Source organism: Alligator mississippiensis, chromosome 1, assembly GCF_030867095.1.
Source record: "Alligator mississippiensis isolate rAllMis1 chromosome 1, rAllMis1, whole genome shotgun sequence".
Taxonomy (NCBI): Eukaryota; Metazoa; Chordata; order Crocodylia; family Alligatoridae; genus Alligator; species Alligator mississippiensis.
The window spans coordinates 245,203,185-245,216,606 of record NC_081824.1 but is presented as its reverse complement, the minus strand read 5'-3'; the positions used below and the strand labels follow the sequence as shown (position 1 = coordinate 245,216,606).

The window sequence follows — 13,422 nt, the reverse complement described above, 5'->3', positions numbered from 1 at the left end:
AGTGCATAGATTTTGTTGTTACAAAAAAGTAGAACTCTTGGTTCCAAAATGATACCTTTTATTAGACCAACTAATTTTGTTCCGGACGTTATTCTTCTCTGTCTTTTTGCAAACCCAAACTGTATCTTTTACAACACTGCTGTGAGCCTGGGACCAGTAAAGCAACTTAAAGCAATGCACTAAATATCCTGAGGCTTCTTCCTTTTGTAAGGTGTCAGATATCAACCTCCAAAACTATAAGCCACTATCTGGTATTATCACTCTATGTGCAGATTCCATCTACCCCATCTGGGCATTTATAAAGACTGCAGCTTTCAATTAAGTGCTGTGCTGTTTGTTGAACAAAGGCTGTGCCTGGGAGGGGTGCGAATCGGGTTGACCGCCCCAGGGCCTGCACTTTGGAGGGCCCCATGGAGCCGGGCAGAGCAGCCACAGCAACTCTGCACCGCTGCTGGCTTCACATCTGGCGGCTCACTACCCTCCCCACCCCACCACCAACTCCGCCGCTGCCAATGGCGGTGGCAGCTTCTTTGGGTCCAGGGCACAGAGGGGCGGGGCAGGGCAGGGGTGGGGCCCTACATATGCTGATTAGTCCTGGGCCCTGCACCCTGCTCTGGTCAGCTCTGTTTGACACTGCATTCACACAGAGGGCTATCCAAGATGTTTATCTTGTTAAGTGTTTTCAAGCACCCACATCCAGATCTCAGTCTGCTAGCTTGACCCACACTTCTCTGTCAAGTTCATGTTCAATGGGAGAGCCACTTGGTGTCGCTATAAAATGATGTAAGAATAGGTCTGACTTTTCCCAGCAGTTGACCCACTCCATTGCTACCCATAGCCTTAGTTCAACATCCCCAATCTCTTCCAGGAGCTTGTGGATTTCATGTACAAACAATTTATGACTTTTAAGCCTTTTAAGCCTCCATCCATTCAGGTCTTCAGTTAACAGTTGATAGAGCAGGTAATTTTCATCATCACTTGCCTCTATTGAGAGTAATGATATTAGGATCTTCTTATATCACTTGGTCTAATGCCTGAGAGTACAGACAGTACATCTGGTTAAGGTGTGCAGTTTGTAATAAGTCTCTGCACACTGTTAAGTATAGTGTCAAGATTTTTAGTGTGCTAACTACCACACAGGAGCACAATACTCTGCTGGGGCATATACCATTGCAAGCGTGGTGGATCAGAGAACTTTGAAGTTGGTACCCCATATCATGCTGGCTAAACAACTTAAGGCAGCTACCTGTGCAAAGAATTTACTGCTGACTAGGGCTGCACCAATAGAGATTTTGGGGCCAATACCAATGGCTGATTTTTCATAGATTTCATAGACATTAGGGCTGAAAGATACCTCACAAGATGATTGGGTCCAGCCCCCTGCCCAAGCAGCTGGAAGTCAGCTAGGGTCAAAAGATCCCAGCGAGATAAACATCCAAGTGTTTCCTAAAAGAGTCCAGAGTAGGTGCTTGCACCACCTGTGGGGGGAGTCTATTCCAGGCCTTGGGGGCTCAGACAGTAAAGAAGTTTTTTGTTATGTCCAGCCTAAAACGGTGTTGGAAGAGTTTGTGACCATTGGACCTTGTCATCCCTTGGGATGCTCTGGTGAACAGGTGTTCCCCCAGGTCCTGATGCACACCCCTGATGTACTTATAGGCTGCCACCAAGTCACACTTGAACCTTTGCTTCTCCAGGCTGAAGAGTCCCATGGCTCTCAGCCTCTCCTCATAGGGCCTGTTCTCCTGCCCTCTGATCATGCGCATGGCTCTCCTCTGGACTCTCTCAAGCTTCTCCTTTTTTAATTGTGGAGCCCAGAATTGGATGCAGTACTCCTGCTGTGGTTTTACCAAGGCCGAGTACAATGGGAGGATGACATCCTGGAACTTCCTCAAGAAGCATCTTCCAATCTTCAGGTACTTCACCTGATTGCCACAAGTACTCAAATATCCTTACCAGTGGCCACGCTATAATGCCTGCCAGTTCCTTAAGCACTTTTGGATGCAATCTGTCTGGACCAGCTGATTTGTGGGTGTCCACCCTCTCAAGGTGTTCCTTCACTAGGTCGACGCCAATAATTGATGTATATTCACCCTCACCCTGGCCATCCCGCATCATGTTAGGCAAGACAGTCCCTTTGGGCTGATGAAAAACCTATGCAAAGTAATCATTAAGCAGGTTAGCTTTTTTCTGGATGTTGGTTGTCAACTGTCCTATTTGGTTTAGCAGGGGATCAGTGTTACCCTTGTTTTTCTTCTGACTCCCCACATATCTAAAGAAGGACTTTCTATGGTCCTTGATTTGTGTAGCCAGTTGGAATTTGGTTACAGCCTTTGCTTTCCTGGTTTACCCCCTACAGCGGCAGACCAGTGCAGAATACTCCTTAGCAATGCTTCCTGTCTTCCATTCTTTATAAGCCTCTCTTTATAGATGTAAGAGGTCCACGAGTTCCCTGTTGAGCCAAGGGGGTTGCTGTGCCCTTTTACTACTTTTCCTACAGCCAAGAGCCAGGGGCTCTGTCTGAGTGAAGCCCAGAACCATTGGTTCTGTCTGGATGGAGGCCTCAGAAGCACCAGACTCAGGGCAGGGGGCGGTCCCAGACTTGGAGGGGATCCTCAGGGTGTGGAGCGTCCCCATCACCATTACACCAGTAGAAGTCTGGGCTACTACTATGCCAACCATTCCTTCAGGCTCACTGGCTCCAGTTTTGTGCCCTCCTGCTCACCCTCCTACGCAAGCTCCCATGGTAACTCACATGCTGGGCTCAGAAATGCACCTGTTTGCACACTCTGTTCATGAGGCTCTGGTCGCGTGGCTCTCTGGGGGCCTGGGCAAAGTAGGAGGCGGGGGCATAGATTCACAGATTCATAGATGTTAGGGTCAGAAGGGACCTCAATAGATCATCGAGTCCGAACCCCTGCATAAGCAGGAAAGAGTGCTGGGTCTAGATGACCCCAGCTAGATGCTCATCTAACCTCCTCTTGAAGACCCCCAGGGTAGGGGAGAGCACCACCTCCCTTGGGAGCCCGTTCCAGACTTTGGCCACTCGAACTGTGAAGAAGTTCTTCCTAATGTCCAATCTAAATCTGCTCTCTGCTAGCTTGTGGCCATTGTTTCTTGTAACCCCCGGGGGCGCCTTGGTGAATAAAACCTCACCAATTCCTTTCTGTGCCCCCGTGATGAACTTATAGGCAGCCACAAGGTTGCCTCTCAACCTTCTCTTGCGGAGGCTGAAAAGGTCCAGTTTATCTAGTCTCTCCTCGTAGGGCTTGGTCTGCAGGCCCTTAACCATATGAGTGGCCCTTCTCTGCACCCTCTCCAGGTTATCCGCATCCCTCTTGAAGTGCGACGCCCAAAATTGCACACAGTACTCCAACTGCGGTCTGACCAGCGCCCGATAGAGGGGAAGTATCACCTCCTTGGACCTATTCGTCATGCATCTGCTGATGCATGACCCTCCTCAGCTCCTCTCAGTTGCCCCACAGCTGTGCCAGTTCCCTCCCACCACAGGCCCTGCCTACCTCCTGGCTGTGCTGGGGGTCAGGGTCCACAGGGGTCCTGTCAGGGGTCGTAGGGGTCCTGGAGCTCTCGGGGGCAAAATGGGCCCATGCATCTCATGCCGGAGCTGAGACCAAACTGCCACTTCTGCCACTGGCAGGCCCTTTTTAAACTCTGTGCATGTGCAGAAGGGCCCACCGAAGGCACCAAGCTGCTCTAGGGGGCTGGGGGTCCCTGCCCCATGGAGAGGGGGACAGGTGAGTGCCCCCCTTCCGTGTCTCATGTGCTGGGTGGCACCAGCTGCGTGGCTTCTTGGAGGGCTGGGCCAAGTAGGAGCCAAGGGGAGGGGCATGACCCTCCTCAGCTTCTCTCAGATGCCCTGCAGCTGTGCTAGTTCCCTCCCACCATGAGCCCCACCTACCTCTCAGCTGTGCTGGGGGTCAGAGTCAGGGTCTGCAGGGGTCCTGTTGGCAGTTCTGGGGGTCCCAGGGCTCACAGAGCCACAACAGGCTTCCACCTGTGCATCTTGCACCGAAGCCGGGACCCAACTGATCCAATTGCCAATATGCAGCCTGCCATATTGGCAGCATGGACAGCAGCATCTCACTGGTAAGTCTGTTGTGGGGGAAGAGACGATGGGGAAGGGAAGGGGTGTGGGGGGCAGACTGAGGCCTCTGTGGTGATGGGCTGGCACTGGGGCAGAGGCAGGGGGAGGCGCTGCACAGCCAGGATGGGGTGGGGTACGAGGCAGTTCCCTCCGCTGCATGCACCCCAGGGGGGCGTCTGTGTCCAGGATGAGAGAAAGCTGCCACTGCGGGCTGAGGCGATGGGTGGCCCTGGGCTCTTCCTGGCAGGGGGGCTGGGCCAGGCTGTGCTTAGGGCAGGCGGTAGCAGCGCTGGGAGGGGAGCTATGGAAAATTTTGGGGTGGCTGTAGACCCACCGTAGTCCCACTTCCAGTGCTGCCACTGCCCACCCTGTGCGCAGCCCTGGCCCAGCCCCACCCCCACCAGGAAGAGCCTAGCATTGCACCCTGCCTCAGGCCACAGTGGCAACCCACCCTCACCCCACTCACAGATCCGGGGGGCACATGCCCCCCCCTTCTCTCCTGGCAGGCATGCAGCAGTGGAAGCTGCCTCCACCATGCCCCCAAGATGAGCCACTCATGGCTCTGTCCTGTGCCCTCCCATAGCTGGGCAACATCTGCCCCTGCCCAACCCCACTCCCACCCTTACCGCGGGGCTTCAGTCTGCCCCCCTATACCCTTTCCCCCACAACAGATTTACCTGCTGGATGCTGCTCTCCATGCTGCCAGGCTGCACTTCTGGCTGCCTGCATGCTGCACTGCAGTTGCATGCAAGCATGCAGCATTTATTGGCTACATCTGCCAAAAAAAGCCAATTGCTGATAATGTCAATTTTCCTTTTATCGTTGTCGATACAATATGGGACCAATATATCAGTGCACCTCGAATGCTGACCTTAGCATTAGGACAGATAGCATCAGATAGATTAGGACCTTAGCATCAGGACAGATGAGGGAACAGTCTAATGCGGCTCCTACATAGGTTGGAGTATGCTCATGGGGAAGGATGTGGTTGTCTACTTTAATATTCAGTGTGCTCTTGGCTCAGCAATTGTCCAGGTGGAAGGTGAAGATACTGATTTACTGATATTTAACTTTAAGTGCCTCTTGTGGACATAGTTAGCAATGAGTTGCAAGTCAGTACTCAGTGTCTTTTCCAGTTGTCACGTCTATTCCTTGGGCTACTATGGCAACATTGTCAGCATACATGTATCACATAGAAGCTGTATGCAAGAAATCTGAGGGTGATAGGGACTACCTTCTCATGGTGTCTCCCAAGAGTAGCTGTAAAGCAAAACTAAAAGTCACTACCAAGGAAATCAGACTTCCACTTTTTCCAGTTTCAATACATTATCTTGAGGCTGATACAAGTTTGCCATGTCCCAAAGGGGCTAATCAAATACATTAAGTTCATGTTTCTCTAGCACTTAGGTTGCAAATAAAATTCAGACAGAAATGAGTTACTGTTCCAGCTAACTTCTGTTGCTCCCCTCTCTGCTCAGTGGCCTCCATGGCCACCATATTTAGGTGCCAAGTTTCCTATTATCACCCTTACTGGACATTCTCTTGTAATTTGCCTCATGCCAGTTCAGGGTCTTAAGTTGCAGAATCCAGCAGTTCACTGTGACCCTCTCTACAGCAGGGCTGATTTCAGTTCAGAACTTGTAACTGTTCTCTATGGGGCCAGCATCAGGCTAGCCAATCACCAGCCCATGCTAATTAGCTCACCTGTCACTACACTGCCTCCAGTTTAGAGGGTAGGTCTCCCAACATACTAAGTTTACCATGCTGACAAGTCATATCTTCCCCTGGTGGTCTGGGTGAGGACTTTAAAAATGACTTATGGGCTGACCAGGGGCAAGACATTCCACCAGTCCAAGGGTGTTAGCCTGCTTGACTTGGTTCCGGCCAAAGGGGACAATTTAGTGAGCAACCTGAGAACCAAAGGCAAACTGGGCAACAGTGACCATGACATGATCATTTTCTCCATCCACCATAAGTCAGGGAAATTGGCCAGTAAAGTAGAAATCCTTGATTTTAGGAAAGCTGACTTCCACACACTTAGGGGTTTGGTTAGAGAGGCCCTGCAGGACCATGGTCCAATGAGGAAGGGGGTACAAGAAGAGTGGTTGTTCCTCAGAGACATGATTCTAAAAACTCAAAAGGGCTGGGAGACCCCCTTGGCTCAACAGGGAAGTGATGGACCTCCTGAAACTAAAACAAGAATTCTACAAAGGATAGAAGTCAGAAATAACTACTGAAGAGGAGTACTCGGCAACAGCCTGCACCTGTAGGGAGCAGATCAGGACAGCAAATACTCAATGGGTGCATTTACATGTTCATTAGTGCACATTAAATCTATTACCTCAATTGTGAGATACTAGAAAAATGCACATGAGCTAAAGAGCACTTTTTTGTGATGCTTTAATGCACATTAGAATAGGCTTATGCGCATTAAAGTGCATGGGTAGACACGCTCAGTAATCAGCAAGTCTACATCTCTACTAAAAGTTTCAAGTACAAAATAAGGACTGAGAGGCAGGGAATAAACTGAGATGATTTGCATTGTGGAAGATTAAGCTACTTCCTTCCTCTCCAACAAATGACTCACAGCAGGACATTTTCTGTGCTTGAAACCTTTCTGTTATCTCTCCAGTTGCTTTTCAACTACCTGGAAACAATTACAGAACCAGTTTGCCAAGCTTACAAAGAATAGGAGAGGATGATGCTGAATGTAAGTCAGTTAGAATATAGTTGAAAAATAGTGCTTTGGAGCCCCTTCTAAATTCAGACGACATTTTGAGGCAGCAAGATCAAATAATATTGTACATCATTGACCATCTCCTTTTATCTACAGGCAGATGTCCAGAACAGTTGGCAGACTTGATCTCCAAACAAACTCATTAGAAATCCCAAAATAGCTTAACCCTTTGATTGAATATATATGTAAGACTGTGTTCAGATTTATGTATATGCTAGCCTATTGGCCCACACATAAAAATCCCTGAACAATGGGCCATTTGAAATCCAAATATGATTCCAGAGTTTGCAGATGGGCCTTCCCTCTGTAATGAACAAAACAAAAATCCAACTATTCCAAGGTTCAGCGTGTTTGAATATTAGTTTCTGAATTTTAGCATCATAGAAAAACAGATTTAGAAGGGAACTCATCAGGTCATCTAGTTCAGCCCCCTGCTTAAGGCAGGATCATCACTGACTAAACCATCCCAGTCAAGTGTCTGTTTAATCTGCTTTTGAAAATTTAAAGGGATGGAGATTCCAGAACCTCTGTAGGTAGCCTGTTCCAATACTTAACTACCCACATAGTGAAAAAGCTCTTCCTAATCTCTTGACTAAATATCCTGTGCTGCAGTTGGAGACCATTGCTCCCAGACCTGACCCCATCTCCATCCTCCTTATAATCACTCCTCAGGTACTTGAAGACTATTATCAAACAGTCCTCTCTTCTCCAGACTAAATAATCCTAGTTCTTTCAGCTGTTCCAGGTAATTCTTGTTGCACAGACCTCTAATCGTTTTTGTCACTCTCTGCTAGACTTGTTCTAATTTGTCCACATCTTTCTTCATTACTTTCTTTATCTATCTTTCCATGCTCCAGGTAAGGCTTCACCAGTGCTGAGTAGAGTGGAAGAACCACTTCCCTTCATTGCAAGTCATGCTTACTTATTATCCTGCCTTGCAGCCCAATATGCTGCAGGTCTTTTTTTGCAAGAGCACACTGCACTGTTCCCTCTAAGCTGCACAACGTGCACTGTGATGGACCAGAAAGGGGTGCTCCTGCACTGAGCCACCCACCTCACTGTACCCAACCCCCTTCCAGGCTCTGAGTGCCTCCTTGGGGGCACCTTACGTCTGGCTGACCCCCTTCCTGGGGCACACCCGCTAGCCTGGGGGTAATGCTGCCACCATCCAGAGTCTGGACTGATCCTGGATCTGTCCCCTCTGGGAAACACAGGCCTATTAGCCCTTGAGGGTACCTGACTGTAACAGGGAGCCTGCTTGGGGCCAATCTCTGTGGCCCACCCACCTGTTCTTGGGCCAACCACCCATGTTCTCACCTGCCATGCCTTGGTGTTAATTGATTAATTAATAGATGTTAATTAAGCAGGAGGCTGCCCATTTACTGCCCCGATGCCAGGGGGTGCTATCTGCAGCTCCATTCCTCCCCCACACCACAACCCAAGCCTCGCAGATGGCATCTAGGTGTTCTTTATCATCACAGGCCCCACACTGGGCCCCAGAATCCTTCTATCCGGACCCCGCACAAGATCCCTCCATTCAGGTGGCCTACCCCGCCTTCATTCAGCTATCTAGCTCCCTGAAACTATTTTCCCCTCTCGGGTGTGGTCCTTTGGCTACCAGCCCTGGCCCACCTCCAGGCCAGTCAGGACCCCAGGCCCTCAGCTCTTGGGCATCCCTCGTGGTGGGACCCTGGCCCTTTTGACCATCCTGGTTCTGGCCCCAGCATGGACCAGTCAAGGATACTCTCTCAATCAGGTCTGAGTCTCTAGCCCCTCTCTCTCTCCTGGGGTCTGCCCTCCGGGCCCTACAAACACAGGGGTTACCCACCCAGTGGTGGGGGCTATGAGTTAAAGTGCCCCAACCCGCCTTTCACCAGGGTGGTAACTGGCCTGGCATTTCCTGGGGGCTCCTGCACCACTGAGAGCCCCACCAGGCCACCCACTCCCAGCAGGGTGCAGTTTTAGGTCATGCCCAGGACCAAGGAGCCTCCTATCCATCCCCTACAGCTCCTCCTTACCTCCAGATGTAAATCTGCAGCCCTCCAACCAGGTGATGTTGTTGCCTAGGCCTCCAGCAGCCGAACTGCCTTGTTTATATAGACAGCCCCTGATTCAAAATGGCTGCCCTCATCAGGCACCTGGTGGCTGCCAGCTCCAGATCCTTAAAGTGGCAGGCACACACAGTGCCTTGCCACACTGACCCACTACAATAACTTGGGATACTTCCCTCAGTCTGGAGCACAAATAGTGGTCTCCCTTAGTCAGCCAAACCAAGGGGACTCCAAGGCATAATCTAGCCCCTTTCCCATTAAGTCTCCCACTCTAGGTACAAAGGAGAACTTTATTGGTTACAAGGAGTAGGTTTGGAATAGAGTACAGGGTAAAACAATATTAGAGAAATCCCTTAGAGCAAAGTGGTATGGTAGCCTTTGACCACACATCTGAGTTACTACAAGCTATATATCTAGTTAAATCTCATGTAACTTACTCATGATTATCATCCAAAGGCAGGTGGAGGTTCCCTCTGGAGACAGGCAGTTCATTGATCATGAGTTTCAAGAGAGAGAGCAAGTTTCAGATGGTCCAGCTTCTCTCTGTGAGTTTTTATCATGACTACTGCCCCTCTTCCTGGGCAGTCCTTAACTTATATAGATCTTATGACCTCATTTACCTGATCCAATGAAGGCCAGCAACTGTTGGCTGCCAGCCAACCAATTTGAAATGCATTACTGGTTGCCGAGCAGGCTGGCAGGGTCTTTAGCCCCTTCCCAGTCATGTTGGCATTGCTTAAACAATAGGGAGCTTAAGCCCCTCACCCAGGTATGTGATGCCAGTCACATAGGCAGAGGGAGCAGGTTTCCCCCCTCCCTCAGGAATGTATCCAACTCAGGTTACAACTGGTAACCAAATTGTCAGATAGCAGAGTTTTGGGCAGAGACAGAGATGGTATTCTGCCACATGCACAGCCATGCAGGCACACTTATGCCATGCTGCCAGCTGCACCTGCATGGCCATGCACACCACACAGCTTAGAGGGAATGCTGGCACACTGTTGGTTCATTTTTCTAGTTTATCCAAGTTTATCCAATCTGAACAGAGGCACAATGTCCCAGGAATGTGCCTGGAGCAGCCCTCTCTAACCCTTTCCCCACTTCTTTTTGCTTACACACAAACAGCACACAGGAGCAGTGCAAGCTGTTCTGTGCCTTGTAGTTCTCTAGAGCATCAGGGAAGTTCTCTGCTGCTGGGGGGAAAAAGGAACCCTCAACCCTTTTTTTTTCTGCTGTCACTGCTGCTCTATAAAACTAAAATTCCCAGAATACCTTGTGCTCCATGATACACACTGCCTGCCTGGCTGCTTCCTGAAGCCCTACATGCAGGCTAAGCGTGGGACAGGACGATGACGCCACCCTTCCTCTTGTTTTTCTGATGCGCAGCTGAACCCCAATCAGAGGCCAGGCAGTGCACAGCCCCTGATGCAAAGTATCTTATCTCTGAAATGTTGCAAACTGTCACAAAAGGCTTCTGTCTCGTGCCTTTGCAGGGCCAACATCTGCATGCAGGGGCAAGCCTACCACCCACCACTGGAGTGGTCTGGATGTGCTGGCTGCACCAGTGGCACACCAGGGACTGGAACCTGCTGCTCCAGTGGCTGGTGGTGGTGGCAGAGGAGCAGGAGGCATGGGAGCAGTCACAGGAGATGTGAGAGCAGGTCAGGTGGGCAGAGGACATCACCTGAGTGAAGGTGCAGGACCAGGTGCAGCGGGCCCACTGGGGCCACATGGAGGCCCTGGAGCAAGAGTGCCTGGAGCAACTCCAACAGCAGAAGAACACTGAACACCAGGCCATCGAGACCCTCCGTGCCCTGGTGGCTGCGTACATGTCCCCTGCTGCCTGGCTCCCTCCCATGGCCCCACAGGGCCCCTGGATCCTGTCTGATGCCCCACAGCAGGCCCCCACCTGGCCCTGAGACAAGGTCCTAGGGTGCATCCTGCCCACCAACCCTCTGGCCTGGCCACCACCCCAGACCTGCAACCACCTGCCTGGGCCCAACCCTGCCACTCTTTCCTACATCATGCAGCCAAAGACCCAGCCCTGCATGAGGCCACCACATACTGGGGATGCCATGGCCCCTGGACCAGCAGAGGAACATCCAGGGGCTGGGGTGCTGGGCACCTGCCCTGGGCCTCTGCCCCCTACACCTCCTCCCCCGTGGCCCCCCACTCTGGGCTTGAACAGCCAAAATATTGTAAATAGTTTTCAATATGTATATAGTTTGCCTCTTGTAAGTGAGTTTTTTATTGTTGATGGGTGGGAAGGGTGGTGGAGGGGCACAACTTGTTGAGAGGGGAGAGATGGGGATGGGAGTTGTGAGGGCAATAAAGGTTTTTTGTTTCACCCAAATGCATGTCCTGAGAGTGGTGCTGGGGGTGGGCAGCAGGGCAGTCAGGCTGGAGTAGCGAGTGCAGGAAGAGGGTGTCGTGTGGGGCAGCCGCAGACTGTTCCCTGGCCCCCACTGGCAGATGCATGGCGGTCCTCGGGCCTGGTCAGGGGGGAGACTGCTGGGGCCAGCAGAGCCAGCAACATGGCCAGCAGCACCACAGGGTTCTGGTTGTAGCTGGCAGGAGCCAGGATGCAGCAACGGGGTGCTGGGCGCCACTGGCAGGGGCAGGGGCAGCCCTGGCATAGGGAGGCAGGGTGGGCAGGAAGGAAGCTGGTGCGTGCTGCCCCTGCTCTGGGCATACAGTTCCTTCGCAGGGAAGGAGTTGAACAGGGATCAGAGCTTCCAAGATGGCTGCCAAGTGCTGGCAGCTGTGTGGCCAGTGGCCACAGGAGTACATGGCAGGGCTGAAGGGACTTGGGACTAACTTTAGTCCCAAGTTCTTCACATGTAGACACCTGCCAAAAATCACTTAATGCACATTCAATTTAGTTGTTTATTTGCACGTATAGACATACCCTATGGCTCTGACATTACCTCATCCAGTTCTTTCAGTACTAGGGTGCATCTCATCTGTCCACGCTGACTTGAAAAGCATATAGCTTTTTTAAGTAATTCCTAATACATGGGTGTCAGACTCATCTGGCCTGAAAGGCCAAATGAGTGGTGTAGAGCTGGTCTGCAGGCCAGATCAGGCCCATGGACTGGCTCTATGTGCCAGATCTAGGCCTCAGGGCTTGGCTGGGCCTAAATCAGCTGTGCAGGCTTCTTGCAATATATGTGCTGCCTCCAGCCTTTGCACTGTATGCAGCACACATTGGCCTTGGGGCCATTTCAGAGCATGTGCTACTCACAGTGAATGGGGTTGGTCTGGGGCCCATGCTGCACATGGTGCCAGTGCTGGAAAGACCCTGTGTGCTAGATCCAATATGCAGAGCCAGTCTATGGGCCTGATCCCACCTGGCCCCATGCCATGTGCAGGCCATGCCAGACCAGCACCATGCCACATGCAGCAAATGGGGCTGGGGCCAGCATGTGCTGCATGTGGCAAGGCAGCACTGCAGGTCAGATAATATGGATCCATGGCCCATATCACTGACACTTCTGCCCTAATCTATTCTTACTCTAATCTAGGCTGCTTCCCTATCTTTGCTGCCATACAGTCTTGCTGCATGATCTTGTGGTGTATGTAGCTATGAGACATAATGCAAGAATCTCTGAATTTCTAAAAAACCTGCCTGTATTCAGCCAGTAGTCATTTGGTTCTCAATCTTAGTGCAAATTCTGAGGAAACTCGCACACTCCTGCAGACCCTTTTTCTTGGCTCTATTCTATTTAATTTCAAATCAGTGTCTTTTAGTCTGATTGTATCCATTGGCTGTGTGTGTGTGTGTGCACGCGCGCATGCATTACCTACTACCCCTTCCTTCAACTGGAGTCACCCTTCTTTTGTGGATTAAGTGTGCCTCAACATTCTTCTGCCATTTAAACACGTGCTGTTTTATCTGTGTGTAGATAGGCAAATTTCAGATGCTGATAGGGCTTCTCCAAGTTCAAGAAAATGCTATTTTCCAAAGTAATAAGTTTCTTTCAGCTCTAATCAAGTTTTTAAGACTGGAGCAGGCCCAGACTCAGAAAATCAAAGCTATGCAACAGGCAAATGGTATATATATATCCCATAAATACAAGTTTCTGTCTGAAGTAATTGTTTTCTATGCATTGAAAGTTAATTTCAGAGCAGATTAGTACCTTACAGACTCTCTAAACAAGCTAGTCTACAAGGGCATTTGTACACATGCATGCACCACAGTGCTGGGCACTTTTAAAAGCAACCAGTCCTGTGACGCATGCATTTGTCTAAATGGCGAAATGCACATCAGCACTGAGAATATGGCAGTGTCATGCTTTTGAACCAAAACACATTAAAGGTCAAACAAGTTTTAGTTAAAGTACCCCCACTGCCATTTTGAAGTACGGGGATGCTGATACATGAGATGCTGTGGGCATTTTAATTAGTGAGGTTCTTAGAGGGCCCCCACACCTCTGGAACACATGTAAAAATACCCAGTGATGCCTATTTCTAAGGCTGATTGGACAGTTCAGTCTCCACACCCATTTAGGACTTGGTTTCCCATTTTTCTA

At 50.4% G+C, this 13,422-nt stretch overlaps 1 long non-coding RNA gene across 1 annotated transcript in view; it reads right to left on the bottom strand.

The window, feature by feature from the left end:
* The window catches only part of LOC109280284 (uncharacterized), a 37,727-nt gene extending 28,775 nt beyond the window's left edge, over positions 1 to 8,952 (bottom strand). The window contains exon 1 of the long non-coding RNA XR_009458989.1: positions 8,858 to 8,952. This is a non-coding gene — a long non-coding RNA (uncharacterized LOC109280284). The remainder of the gene's footprint in view (positions 1 to 8,857) is intronic.
* Positions 8,953 to 13,422: the final 4,470 nt, after the last annotated feature.